This window comes from Sylvia atricapilla, chromosome W (genome assembly GCF_009819655.1).
Source record: "Sylvia atricapilla isolate bSylAtr1 chromosome W, bSylAtr1.pri, whole genome shotgun sequence".
NCBI classification, from domain to species: domain Eukaryota; kingdom Metazoa; phylum Chordata; class Aves; order Passeriformes; family Sylviidae; genus Sylvia; species Sylvia atricapilla.
The window spans coordinates 6,735,116-6,748,951 of NC_089173.1; the positions used below are offsets into that span (position 1 = coordinate 6,735,116).

Consider the following 13,836-nt stretch of genomic DNA (forward strand, 5'->3'; position numbering starts at 1 on the left):
TTGGTGGGGCTACACCCTTGGGTCTTTTGGTGTCCCTTTGTTTGTTATCACTCAAGCCATCTTCAGTTAATCACAGTCTTCCTGCCTGCCATGCCTACATATCAAAGCTAGCTTTCATTTCTATTTCACTCACAGGTTTTATATTTTTAGAATCTCCTGCCAGGCAATCATATCTGTAAGCTTTTCCTGTCTCATCTTTCCCAACATACAGTCTCACTTTGCCCTTCACCACTCTTTTTCCAATCCCTATGGCAATTCAGATGTCCCTTGCCAAAACCCATTGTCACTTTCCCAGCTGAAGGTCTCAGTGACCAAATTGCTGGATCTGACTCAACTCCCCCCTCACTTTCCCACACTAAGAAAGCTGCAGTTTTGTTCCTTTCCTCAAGGATGAGGAATTTCAGCCCAGTTTATTGCGCAGGCCTGTACCTGGGAGACTTTCCTGGCCTGGTGATTTATGCCAGAGCCTGAGTTATTACTCCCATTTCTTTTTAAAAGCTAAACACTCCAATAGCGGGGGCTGTTGCTGTCAGCACGTCCCAGCTCCTGAGATCCATTTGAGCTGGAGCCAACATTATCTGGGTGTTTGTCTTCCTGATGGAGCTGCCTTGCCTTCCCCTCCCTTAGATATTGCTGTCTCAAGGTCTGTTTTCCAAGCAACAATTCATGTCTCCTTCAGTCGTCAGTGAAAACAATCAAGCTCAATTTTATTTTTGGCAGAAATCAAATGCTAAATGAGATCTTGGAATCATAAACAAGAGTGATGTCGACAAATCAGAGGGAATTCAGGGCAGAGCAGCAGAGACGATGAAGGGGTAGGAGGGATTGATGATGAGGAAAGATTAAAATAATGAAATACAGCCAGGCCAGGAGAAGACTAACAGGGAATATAAAGGCTATCTAGGAATATCTGAAGGGCGTAAACACTGAAAAGGAAGAAATACTGTCCAGAATGGCCCAAAAGCAGTGGAGCTATGAATAAAGGTGATGAAACTCAACAAAGGAAAATTCAGCCTGAACACAGTCAGAGATTTTCCCCATTTCTGCTGATCCAGCCTCTCCCAAGGAAAGCAGGATAAACACCGTGCTTGAGTGTTCTGAGCCCGCCAAGGAGAACATCCCTTCAATAAATAAATTGCATTGGAATATTTTCAGCTTTCTGCTCTTTCCTAATAAGCAGCTGAGATGAATGAATAATCCATGATGGAGAGTTTACACAGAGAATTTGGCTATGGACATGACTCACACTCCACCAGTAAATGGATCACACTTCCTTTCAATTCATCTCAGATTGTGCTTACCTGATTATTTTATTTTGGCAAAGGGTTGTATTGGATACACTGTGTGCCCTTGAAGAGCTCTCCATGCCAGTGGGTCCTGCACCTGCCAGATTTTCATAGAAAAAGGAAATGTCCCCTGTCGACTGTCCTGGCATTGCCTCCCCTGGGACACAGGGATGCAGTGGGGAAGTTTATCTTTTCCAGGAAGGCTGCTTCTGCCTCCAACTCATGCTGTGTTGGAGCTCCTGGATTTGAGGTCTGAGTGGGATGTGCAACCTCTTCACAAAGTGAGAATTGTTTGGGTTATTTCAGAGTTGGCAATGGGCTCATTACCTGTCCCTGATGGCCAACAGAGAGCCAAAACCGCTCTGTCAAATGAACACGAACCAGAACCCATCTGGAGTCCTGCTAAGGTGTTCAGAGCCCTTTTTGGACCAGACACAGAATCCCAGAATCACTGAAGTTGGGAAAGATCTCCAAGATCATTGAGTCCAACCTGTGACCAATCCCCACCTTGTCAACCAGCCCGGAGCACTGAGTGCTCCCATGGGCATCACCAGTCCTGCTCCCACACCTCCTGGTACCAGTCCCAGCTGTCCCAGTGCCTAGGTGATCCCTCCTGATGTCCGTGATGACTTGCACGTTGCTCTGTGTACACACAAGCCACCGCAGCTGCTCATTCCAGCCCTGGCTCTGCCATGCGTCACACAAGGCTGCATGGGGCTGTCCCAGAATGTGACCCCCCAGGGAAAGTCCCCCAGGCCCCCGGGGTGAGGCTCATCCCCGGGGCAGTCACAACTATGCCCCAAGGCCACCAGGGAGTTTGTGCTCCCCAAGTCGCTGGCTGAAACTGCTCAGGGTAAAGAATGACAAAAAAGGAATAATGCAAATTCAAACTGCCAGCCCATGTTTGGGCCAAATAAACAGCAGGGGAAGGATGGATGGAAGAGGTGGCAATGGAGGGGCAGCCTGAGGAGCTGCACTGAGGGGTGTAGAGGCACACCAGCCATACCAGGCAGTGCCAGGGGGATACCCACCAAGTCTGTCACCTGTGACACTATGAGGATACCATGTTCCCACTGTGCTGCTGCCCCAGTCATGGAGATGGTGCTGGGAACACTGAGCTGTTTTCTTAACAAGCACAGTGGAGCCAGAGGAGTAAGAGGACAGAGCAGTGCTGGTGGTGGAGCAGCAAAAACTCCCTTTCCTTTGTCATTCAGGAACATTCCTGTTTTTCCTTTTTCCACTTTCTTTTCATTTTTTTGGTCTTTGTTTTTCTTTTTGCATGACAAATGGTTCTGTGCTGGGAATAAATTAGTTTTCATGAAGAACGAAATCACCATAAAGGCTTAGTTATACAGTTCCTTGTTCCCTCTGACCCTGGTTAAAGATGAGGGTGACAGGACACCTCAGGATGGTCCTGCTCCTTTCCCTGTGCTGCTGGGGAAGGTTCCTGAGTGTGTCTCAGCCACCCTCTGCCCCAGCAGTACTCTGGGGGGACACAGTTCCTTTCTCTGACCTTAAAAAAAGAGACCAGAAGCTCTAGGAGCCACAGGGAAATGAACAATCTGAGGACTGGGATGCTTCTGTTCCTGGGATGTAGGAGCCCCCAGAAGAAGCATCCCCCTGCCCCAGAAGTGATAGTCCCTGTTACCCTTCTCCAGAGCCTGTCTTGGTTTGAAAGACAGGTATCTGCTAGGGAGAGGCAGGGCCTCCTTAGGAATGGAGAATTCAAATTGCCTCCCTCCAAATTATTATAATTTAGAAAATTAAAGGGGCTTTCAGGCAGAGGTATGGGGATAGGAATAACAGTTATTTACTAGTATGTATAACAAGGCAAAAAAAACAACAACTACAGGAATAATAATACCCAGAGTCAGGAACCTCGAGGGGCTTTGTTTCACAAAGGCTGGGGGAGTCCAATCTCTTGGGACTCTGAGAGCACCAGGCTGGAACGGTGGAAAAAATCCCAGGCTGGTGGATGAAGTCAGAAGCTCCACAATGATAACTGGAATGGCAGGGATGTTTGTTTGCATTTTTCTTATGATGTAAACCAATAAGAGAGTACCTATAATTGTAAACCATACTGAAGTGTATAAAACCTGCCATTTGAGACAGAATAAAGAGAGAAGGTAATGTTAACCATACTGGTTGGATCTGCGTTGCTCTGTCCAGCCTTCCCATGTTTTAGGGGTTCCCTGTCTATGTGCCACCGCCATTTCTTCAGCACTGTTGTGAGGCTTTTTTGCTACTCTGGGTCCTCGCACCCCCCTGCTCTGCCAGGACATCTTTGTTGTTCTCAGCCATGACTGAAGCAGGGGAAGGTCTGATAGGACAAGGGTGATGGTTTTAAACTGAAGGAGGGTCCAGTTAGATTGGATATTTTTTTTAAATGAGGATGGTAAAACCCTGGCACAGGCTGCCCAGAGCTGTGGCCGTTCCATCTCTGGAAGTGTCCAAGGCCAGGTTGGATGGGGCTTGGAGCAACCTAGGCTAGTGGAAGGTGCCCCTGCCCATGGCAGCGGCTAGAATGAGATGGGCTTTAAGGTTCCTTCCAACCCATCCTAGGATTCCATGATTCCATGATCTCTTCTCTGGCTGGAGCCTCCTTGGGCTTTCCACCACCTCACAGTCTCAGGACATCTCTCTGGTACTGCCACTGAGCAAATCCTGTCACAATTTTTCTTTACATGACAGATAAATCTCTCCTGAACTGCTTTATCCAACCACTGTGTTCTGCTTTATCACTTTGACCTTACAGTAACTTCCATGGAAGTTTCTGCAAATTTTTCCTTTAAAAGCTGAGATTCCCTGGCTGTGACCCAGCTCTCGTTGTGGTCCCCTCCTCCTCTCTGCCCAGCCCTCCTGCCAGCCTTGCCCTAGCATCCATGGTGATTTCAGCACCTGCCTCTGAGCAGCAAATTTATTTTCCCTGGCAATTTAGCTGTAAGCCCTGATGAAGGATCAGACAGACTCTAAAGGCTCAAAGACTCAATAAATTTTCTTAAGTCCATGACAAGCTGAACACTCTCCCCACAGACTCTGATATGGCACCAGGTTTCAGGAACTGCTTGATGCATCCCACAGAAAACCCCAGTCCAGCATTGTTTGGCAGAACTTATCCACAAGTGCAGAACAGATCTCTAAAAAAATAGTAAATGAGGCAGGTGTATTCCAAGATAAATCATCTGGTCAGGTGCTGCCAAGAACAGCATGGAGTTAATCCTGAGCACATAACTCTTCCTGTGAGCTGCCATGGGGCTGTGTCCTGTGACCACAGTGGTGCCATCGGGGCAACTCTGGCTACCTTCGGCTCCCTGGCAGGGATAGAGAACCCCTGGCACTCCGGAGAGTGCCTGAGCAGGGGAGGACGTGTTCAGCCCCAAAACTCCCACCAGTTGTTCCAGTGAGGGTGGGGCACTGTCACGATCTGCTAATGCAAACGGGAATCATGATGGTTCGTTAACTGATCTCAGAGTGCAAAAAACAACACTGAGGGGATTTCAGTATTCATCAAAACAAATGCACTTTTATTAGTGCCAACATCAAATGCAATAGAAGGATTTGAAGGGAAACAAAGGATAGCGAGAAAAGAGAAAGAGAGGGTGGATATAGCTACCAACGGAGAGACGAAATCCTCGTGGTCCAGCCAATAGATCCATCTTCTTCTGTGGGGAGATCTAGAAGTCTTTGGTTAACTCAGGGGTCCTTATAGTCCTTTGCAAAGCGACAGGCAGTTGGCCAAAAGGTGGGGAAATCGTTATGGTGTGTTCGTTTCGAGAACTCAGAACAGTACAGCTGTCATCAAGTGCAGTCAATTCACTGTGACTTGCCCATTATTTCTGCTCAGGTTCTGATGTTCCGATGGAAATGCGTGCTAGGTTTTTCCATTGAACACACCTGTAGGCAACAGTTGGCAAACATCCCACCTCAGCCAGGCCAGCACTCCTGTATTGGGGTTTTAGAGTCCTTTTAGGGGTTTCAGTCTCGGTCCTTGACAATGGTCGTGAGGCAGATGAGGGATCTTCAGACCGTCTCTTACAGGCACATGGTGTGGGCCTGTTCCACAGCATGGTGCAGGGTGGGCAGCAGACCAGGGTAATACAAGAGCAGAGCAGCTCTGCCCCTCTCCCTGTGTGCAGATGCTCCTTTCTCTCTCCAGTCCAAGGGTTTGACAGTGGAGGGAGGGGGAGAGGGGGCTTGCCAAGGGAATTTTCCTAATTAAAGTAAAGGTTAAACCCAGAAAAACACACTGTGAATGCAAAGAGCAGCAATGCCATGTGCAGCCTCTGCTTGCACTGGGGCTCCAGTAAAGGTTCGTGATGTCTGGAGTTAGCTAAGAACTTTCCCAAAGAAAGATAAAAATGGCGAAATAGTGGCATGATCAGTGTTGCTATTTTGTCCTCCTCAAATTGTTTTTCTTGTGTAAGTGTAGCCCAGCACTCCAGTGCCATTAGGCCTCTCCCCTATTTTTCAGGCTGCTTTATGAAAGCTGTTGATCTCCAGCTGCTTGAGGATCCATCAGCCTTGGCTCATCCCAGCCCATTACAGACTGCTCTCTGCAGTGACGAGGGATCGATACTCTCCTGGGCACACTCACAGTCCAGCCTGAGTGTAGCTTTGTTGATCTGTGGGTTCTGAGGTACCTGGGGACACTGGCAGGTGACAGGGATGCCAGCAGCAGGGAGCAGGCTTGGATTGCCTGGCAAAGTACCACTCCAGCGGCAGATCTGTCTCTCTGCTGCTGGGCTCACGTAATGATCTTTGATTTGCCTCTTCCAGCACATAAATAATTGCGTAAGGCCAGGAGTCTTCTCAGAGGGAGGATGAGGGGGAAGGCAGAGGCTTTTTACTGTTTCCATTCACAAACCCGTGATGTTCTGAAGAGGAGTGAGGCCTTGTCTGTGCTGGCTCCATCTGCCCTCACCGGCCCTGTTCCCTCAGCACCTGAGGGGTGCAGGTCATTGTTCGGGGCCAGAGAGGATTAAGGAGATTTTCGCAAGTTATCTGGGATGGATTTACATGAGTTTGTTCCAACACAGACCCCAGGGGGCTCCATGGCTGGAGTATGTGCTCAGGGAGAGCCAGCATTCCATAGTCCCAAGGCTCAGGGAACAGCCACATCCCTACGGGTCTTTTATTCTCTGTTTTGAATTACATAACCAAAACTGGAGGCTGTTCATGGGGAAATTTGAGTCAAAACCAAGCAGAATTATTCTATTAACCAGGTTACCATGTATGACTGGTGTTACAAGCACAAAAGGACGAAGCAGGCAGCAGGAGGTCAAGCAGGAAAGCTCTACTTTATTTTTCTGACTCCATATATATACAGTTTTACAAACAGGCCAAGATTGGCTAAACAGGTAGCCACCTCTTCGACCTCATTGGTGAACATCACCATCAATCATCTTTCTCCTCCCAGAGGAGAAGAATGTAAACAAAGATAATTTTCTAAAAACATACATAGTTTACTTGAAGCTGTGTGAGAACAAAATGCATACAGTGAAAAACAGGCAAATTTGAGGCAACAACCATGAATAATGCAATCTTGCTGCAGAGGTGGAGGTGGCAGCTTCTACAGATGTCAAAAGGGTTTTGCTGAAGGGATGAAAGTTTGGGTTGATGGGATCAGAGAACCCAGAGTGCCTGACCCGAGGCTGCTCCTGGTGTCCAGCAAAATGTTTTCCCTACATTGCTTGTAGGGATCAAATATTGCAGCAGCTACATCAGCTGATTGTCCCCATCTCCATCCTCCTGCCCACGGCAACCGAGCCTGGTGAGGAACATCTCCATCCACACCGGTGCAGCAGCCATTTTTGGCTGGCCCAGAAGAACCTCATTTCAAAATGTGGCAATTAAAATTTTATGCTCTGAGTTTTCCCTGAATGATTTTAAACCATTTTTTCTGATGACTTCCTAGTAGCAAGTTGAGTAAATTAGAATCTGGATGCAATCAATATCCTTGATTCTGATGCCAGCCGGGTTCTGTTGGGGAGGCTTCATCTGAGCAGCTCTGCCTGACGAAGAAGGTCAAGGGCTTGGGGTCATCGGAGGCTTTGTCCTTGGAGTACTGTCAGAGAGGGAAAGTTTCTTGGTTTAGATAGACAGGTATCTGCCAAGGAAGATTGGAATTTCCCTTGGAATGTAAGCCCCTCTCCTCCCTTTTTCCAAATTATTATAAATTTGCAATTAAAAGGCTGTCAGGCAAAGATTTTGGGAATAGATATAGCAGATGTTTACTAGGGATATTAAAAATACAAATGTTGTAGTACAGAAGAATAAGCAAGCAAACAAACAAATAAGAAATCCTAGAAAACTCTGAAATACAACTTGACACCCTGTTGGTCAGGGTGTTGGAAACAGTCCAAAAAGTAAGCCCTCCTGGAGTGGCAGATGTGGTCCTGTTGGAAGCAGCGATGACCCTGTGGAGCCAAGGGTCCAGAGATGGGTCTGGTCTTCCTTTGGGAGTCCCATGGGAACACTGATGTCTGGTGACACTTGTTTTTTTTTTTTTTTATTTATTTAGGTGAAGATGGTTTGGCTCCTCCTCCCTGGATAGAGTATCTTACAATAGTATGATGTAATGTGCCATGTCATTGGTGAGCTTTAATGGTCCATTAACAGAAGATCTTCCCATGGCGGTAGTGGAAGAATGAACAGAGATAAGCAACACTGCCCCATCTGAGCAGAGATAAGCAACACTGCTCCACCTGTTTTTTAAGAGCTGGCTTCTTATCAGAGAAGACAGTTACCCCTTCCCTAAGAGATAAAGAAAAAATCTCCCCAACCGGTTTCGACCACCTCTGTTTCAGTTAAGTACTCTTAAGTATCCAACACTTGGTCTCCTTGGTAACTTATGGGGAAAAAATTCTTTAGAGTGAAAAAGGGTTAAACCTAACCCCCAACAGAAATAAACACCAGAAAGTAGGACACAGTCCCCCAAGTAGCACAGAAATCCCACCCTGCTCAGCAAACTTTATTTCTTTTCCTCATCTGCGTGTTTTCTGTCAGGTTTCAAAGATGGGACTAAGATGATAAATCAATAAAGGAGCTGCAGCAGCAGCCAAATCAAACCAGCCCATTCCTGTCTGTGGGGCCTGAGAGGGCACAGGGGCAATGCTCATCACCCACTGCAGGGCCAGGGGTGCTCTCAGGTCACTTCTGGAGGAGTCTGGCACAGAGATCTCATTCCCCAAGTCTGCTCCATCTCCTCTCCACCACTGCCCCCGCCATCCCTGAGCTCCCAGCAGTGTCCACTGCTCCAGATGGCTCCGTGCTTCCATCTCCACCTGCAGCAAGGTGATGTCTCTGTGGGAAGGTCCTCGGGGGCTCTCAGCATCCAGCTGCCTCACACCTGATCAGTCTGTTCAACCTCCCACAGCATAAGTTGTGCAGTGCTCAGTGGGGCTAAGGAGGCACCAAGGACACAGGGAAGGAAGGACATGCTCCTGGCCTCAAGACTAGCAGAAGGCACAGGCTGGGCATGGGCCATATGCCCTGCACACACAGGGACGTGTCATGTCTGCTGGCACTGGGGACACTCCATTGGGGCAGCTTCGCAAACACGCAGCTGTGAAACTCCTGGAGCACACCCCCCAGGAGAAACCTTTGGATAGAGACAATCCTGCTACACGAGGAGAAGGGAGGGAGGGTTTTCTTTTCCAGCTACCAGCTCAGAGGCTCTGATACTCTGCAGCTGCAGGGGAGTGGGGTCACTTCCCCCGGCCCTGGTGAGCTCGGGATGGCTGGGATGGGTTTAGCCTTTAATAATTCACAGAATAGCTCAGGGAGGGGCTACTGGCAGCCCACACTCCTGCACCAGTCCTGGTAAACTCAGCTTGCACCCAGCACTGCCATGGGATATCAGGGATGGGACCCTCCATGGTGGGGAGATAACCAGGAGTGTGCCAGTGGCCATGGGCAACTGATGTCCAGGATCACCTCCAGATGGCAGCCAGGCTGGGCATTTCCCTGCAGAGGAGGAGCCATCCCAGAGGCAGGAGCTGTAATCTGGCACAGGGGGAGCGTGGGGGTTCCTAGGGAGGAGCAGCTTGGCTATCCCAGGCACTGTGGTGGGTACCATGGCCGGAGCTGCTCCATCTCCCAGTCTCCTCCATGGAATGAAACCCGGGATTCTTTCACCTCCCGCCCCGGAGCTGGAGGTGTGTAAACAGTAAGAGCCGCTCCCTGCACACTTGGAGCGAGGGAAAAACGAGTTCCTGGGCAGGGAGTGGGGGCGGGAGGAGCAGGGAGCAAGGGATGGGGAAGGTGGGAGGGCCTCAGGAGGAGAGGCTTAGAAAATTGTATCCTTTATTTTGGGAGCAGAAAATATTCTCTGTCGCTTCCTGGCTTCAAAGGATTTTCACTTTCTTGCTCCTTGAAGGAGGAAAGGCAGGACTGCGGGAGGTGGAGCGGGGTGGGCAGGGGCTGGGCAAGACCGGCAGATGAAAAGCACCCTGTGCGGCTCCGCTCTCCCGGGGGCAATCAGGGCTCAGGAAAAGCCCAGAAAGAACCTTTATCATGGAGTGTTTAGCGCTGAGGTCATTGCTGCCTTTCCCCTCTCCAGCTTTCTCCTCCCTCCCCTGCTTGGGGGATCAGGCTCGGGGTTTCCCCAGGAAAACCTGCCATGTCTCAGGTCCTCCAGCCGTGCTGTGCTGTGGGTGCCTGTTTGGGGGAAAGTCACAGTGGGGACACGGCTCCATCAGCGCAGTGGTTGGTCAAGGCAGGACCACCGAGACTCTCCCATGCTGCACCGCTGTGCACGGGGCTCATGCAAAATCCTTTTGTTATAAATTACTATTATAAACTTGGCTTTTCGTAAGATGTGTGCTATATGATTAATAACTTTGTGGTAAGGATATAAGTTTTTATTTTTGCTGTTATGATTTGTTAAAAAAATATATGGATATTGATCTAATACCAATATCCAACTATGATGGACAAAGACTCTCTAACAGTTTGAAGTTAGAAAGTGTATGTTTATTACGACGCCGGGCACCGTGCAGGATAGCTCCCAAATACACACGCGCAATTTACAGATGATCACAGGGTCTTTTTATGTACAAAAGTGTTGAATACCCAAAACACAAATGCATATTCATGACTCTGGTCCATCCCATTCCCCGCTTCGTATGGTAATTAGCCAAAAAGCAATTAAGCATGCGTAGTTTGTTCTTTGAAATGGGTCGGTGGTCCTTCTTATGGGGTGGGGTCTCAAAATGATGAAGTAAGATGTGTCTTCCTCGCTTTGCCTTTTTAACCTTTTAGTGTTGGTGACACCTGGATCCTGTTTTCTCAAGACTATCTGATTTATGATCACATTGTGTTCTTGGAGTCTATTGATTAAGCTGACAGGTCTCCTGATTTATCAGTTCCTTAAATCCGGCTTATGTTAAAAAAAGGGAAGTTTACCTCAACAATGTCTAGTTAGTAAAAGGGAAGTCTACGTCAGCAATATCTAGTTTAACTAAAGTCCTTAATTCTTTAAAATTAATATCTCAGTTAGTAAAGAAAATTAGGCATAGTGGTAGTAGTCATATAGTATGCTTAAACTGTCTGTTTGGCTGGGATAACATCCAGTGAACATGTAAAGAAGACTCTGCTATTGATACACCAACGATCAGCATCTCCCATCTGAAGAAAGCAGGAACCAAGGCCCAATCTGGAGGTGATAATGAAGACACAGCCAAGAAACACGCATGCTCTAAAAAGGTGGACCCAAGGAGGGGCCATGCAAAACAGTCCCTGGAATATAGAAACTAGTTTATGGAAAAAATATGAATATTCAACAGACTGATACAACAGAAAGAGTATTTAAAGAAAGCCTATAAAATAGCAATTTGTGGACTTGGCTAAATGCCAAGTCACCCGGCCGGCCGTACTTTGCTTATTTTCCTTATCTCCTAATTGTCTTATCTTTTTATTAAAACCTATTTCTTAAAATCTACCAAAAAGTGAATCTCGTTTTTCACAATTTGGGGAGTCGTCCAGGATGTACCTCATCCCTGAAACCCCAGGAGATTCAAAGCAAGGGAGGTGCCCCGCCTAATTTTTGGCGGCCCAAAACTTTGTTTTTCCTAGTGAGAATTGGGGATTGCAAGTAAACACCCAAAGAGATAAGCAAAAAGACGGAAAAACAAGCAAAATAAAGAAAAGGGAAAAGGTTCCCTGAAACTGCAGTATTTTTGCTCCATAAAAAACCTCGTGCACGAAGAACCTAAGAAAGAAAAAGGATTGTAAGTATTTCTTAGGGGAGCGGGATAGGGGGTCTGTGTGCTGTGTGTGAGACACTGGCTGGGCACCCCAGACTGGTGAAACGAGTGTGGTGGCTTCCTATGCTGTGGTACCGTGCTCTCGCGAGAGGGGTGGCCAATATGAAAGCGAAGTGAAAGGTAACGAATGAAAGTGATCCCTGGTGGCTGGGACAGGGTCCCAAGGAGGGGTTGGACCCCTCAAATAAGAAGCCAATGGTTTTCCTAAACAATCCACTAAGAAAACGAGATAAGTGGGGGACCCCCAAAACATTGTCGAATTGAAGGCTGGGTAACCTAAAAACATCCAAGTGAGTGGCCAAATGCATACATAACTTTTTGCCAAATTGAGGATAAAAACACGAAAAGGGCTAGGGGTGTAAGAATCAAGATACCGGGGTTTTAAAAACCGACCAAGCTGAGAAACACTAGAGGCTCAAAAAGTATGATAATCCAAAAGCATCTGGAAGAGAGGTTAGCTAAATACCTATAGGAAAACAATAAAGATGAAATGAGGGTACCATTTTTCTTATATTGTCTGCTTGTGTTGTCTTTTTGTGAAAGAGGGTGAGCAACGAAGGCATATTGAATTGAATAAGGGTGAATGAATGAGTGTAAGAATACTAATCTTTTTATGTTGTCTTTGTGTGAGTGGAGGTATGTGTAACTAAGAGGCGTACTTTTTGTAGAGTTTATTTGTGTTACTGTATTGTGTTGCTGGAAAGGAGGAGTTTCCTTGTACTGTAAAAATGGGGAAAAAAACAAAAAACAAACCAAAAAGAGATGAGTTGGGATCCAGAGAGCGAGGGGAAGGGGGGGCTGGGTGCAGCCCCCGCCCGTTTCTCTGTCTGTGTTGGCTGTGCAGGCACTTGTCCCCTCCTGTGCAGCCACAGCGCCTGTCACGGCGCTTGCTGGGCCACTGTTTGTGGCTGTCGTACCTCCAGCTTTAGTTTAAGCTGCGCCGAAGTTCCCACTTGTGTCTCTGTCGGGCTGCCCGTCCCCAAACCCCGTATCAACTGTCTGCCCGAGCGCTGCCCCTGGCTGTGCTGCGGTCCGTCTCCGTGACTGCACGGCCGCCTGCGCTCCCCCTCCCCCTGGCCCCCGCGCCAGCCCCGGCCCCACCGGGGGCTCGGTCACACCCAGTCTCGGTTGCCCCGCTCCGCCGGCCATGCCGGGGGTCCCGCTGGCTGCTGCTACCCCACCCGAGGGCACTTTCCCCGTGCCGCTGCCTCCCGGCCCGGGACAGCCTCCAATGTCCCGTGCCATGCGGCAGTTTGTGTCTGTGGGGTTCGTGCTGAATTCCCCCGCATCCCTGCCCTCGCCTACTCATGTTAGAGCTGCAGGGCTGCCGACAGAGAAGGTGAAATGAATAAAATGTAAGAGGTTCCCATTTTTTACGCAGTTTGTCATTTGTTAAGAAAGTTATGCTGTTTAAAATGTTATGCCAGTTGTACCCTGCCTGTTAAGAAAGTTATGCTGTTTGTGTTAGCGAGGAAAACGCATAACCATCGGAATGATTATGTGATTATGAGGTGCTTTATTGAAGAGCTCTGGGAGCCGGGGCACAAACCCAAATCCAACTCCAACAACGGTCCAAGAAGGGCCCCGTATTATACCATTGCGTTACATAACTCTATGTTAATCATTAAACCTACATTGTTCTATTGTATACGTCCAAGCCCGAATTTTGTAAATACCTTCTTTAAGATTCTAGTTTGAAATAATAATCATGTTCAGCTACTAAAAATCATTACAATTCGATCATCTATCTTATGATGATTAGGTACAGTTTCACTTGACCTACTTTATTTCTACGTACAGGTCGTCCCAATCTTCTCCTTCTCCCCCCATCCCGATTACCCAGGCAGAGTTATACTTGATTTGGTTAAAACAATGAAAGCAACACCTGGTTGCAGTGAAGCGGAGACTCTATTCCCAGCTTCTCTGGTAACCAAAATTATTAACCCTATCCTAACATTCCCCTCTTTGAAAGTATTTCACTTTAAATCTACTAAGTGTAAATGCTTTCATTCAGTACAGTCCATTCATCTTCTATACTGGATGTTCAGCTTCAAATCCATGGTTGATGTGGGCTTCATTAGAGAAGATTGAAGGTACTGAAGGTGCAGTCTTGTCTCGTGTCAGCGCCTTCATTATTGTTCTGTTCCAGGATGTTCTTCTTTGTATTTCCCCTTTTAGGATCCTATAAACTAACCAAATCACTAGAAACATAATCAGTAAAATTGTCAAATTTTCAAGGATAGATTTCACCCATGAATTAACATTCAATCCTAATCCTTTAAAAA

At 47.5% G+C, this 13,836-nt stretch overlaps 1 long non-coding RNA gene across 1 annotated transcript in view; it reads left to right on the forward strand.

Annotated features, from left to right (window-relative positions):
* The window catches only part of LOC136373233 (uncharacterized), a 105,541-nt gene extending 98,801 nt beyond the window's left edge, over nt 1-6,740 (forward strand). Inside the window, exon 2 of the long non-coding RNA XR_010745598.1 lies at nt 6,564-6,740. This is a non-coding gene — a long non-coding RNA (uncharacterized lncRNA). The remainder of the gene's footprint in view (nt 1-6,563) is intronic.
* Nucleotides 6,741-13,836: the final 7,096 nt, after the last annotated feature.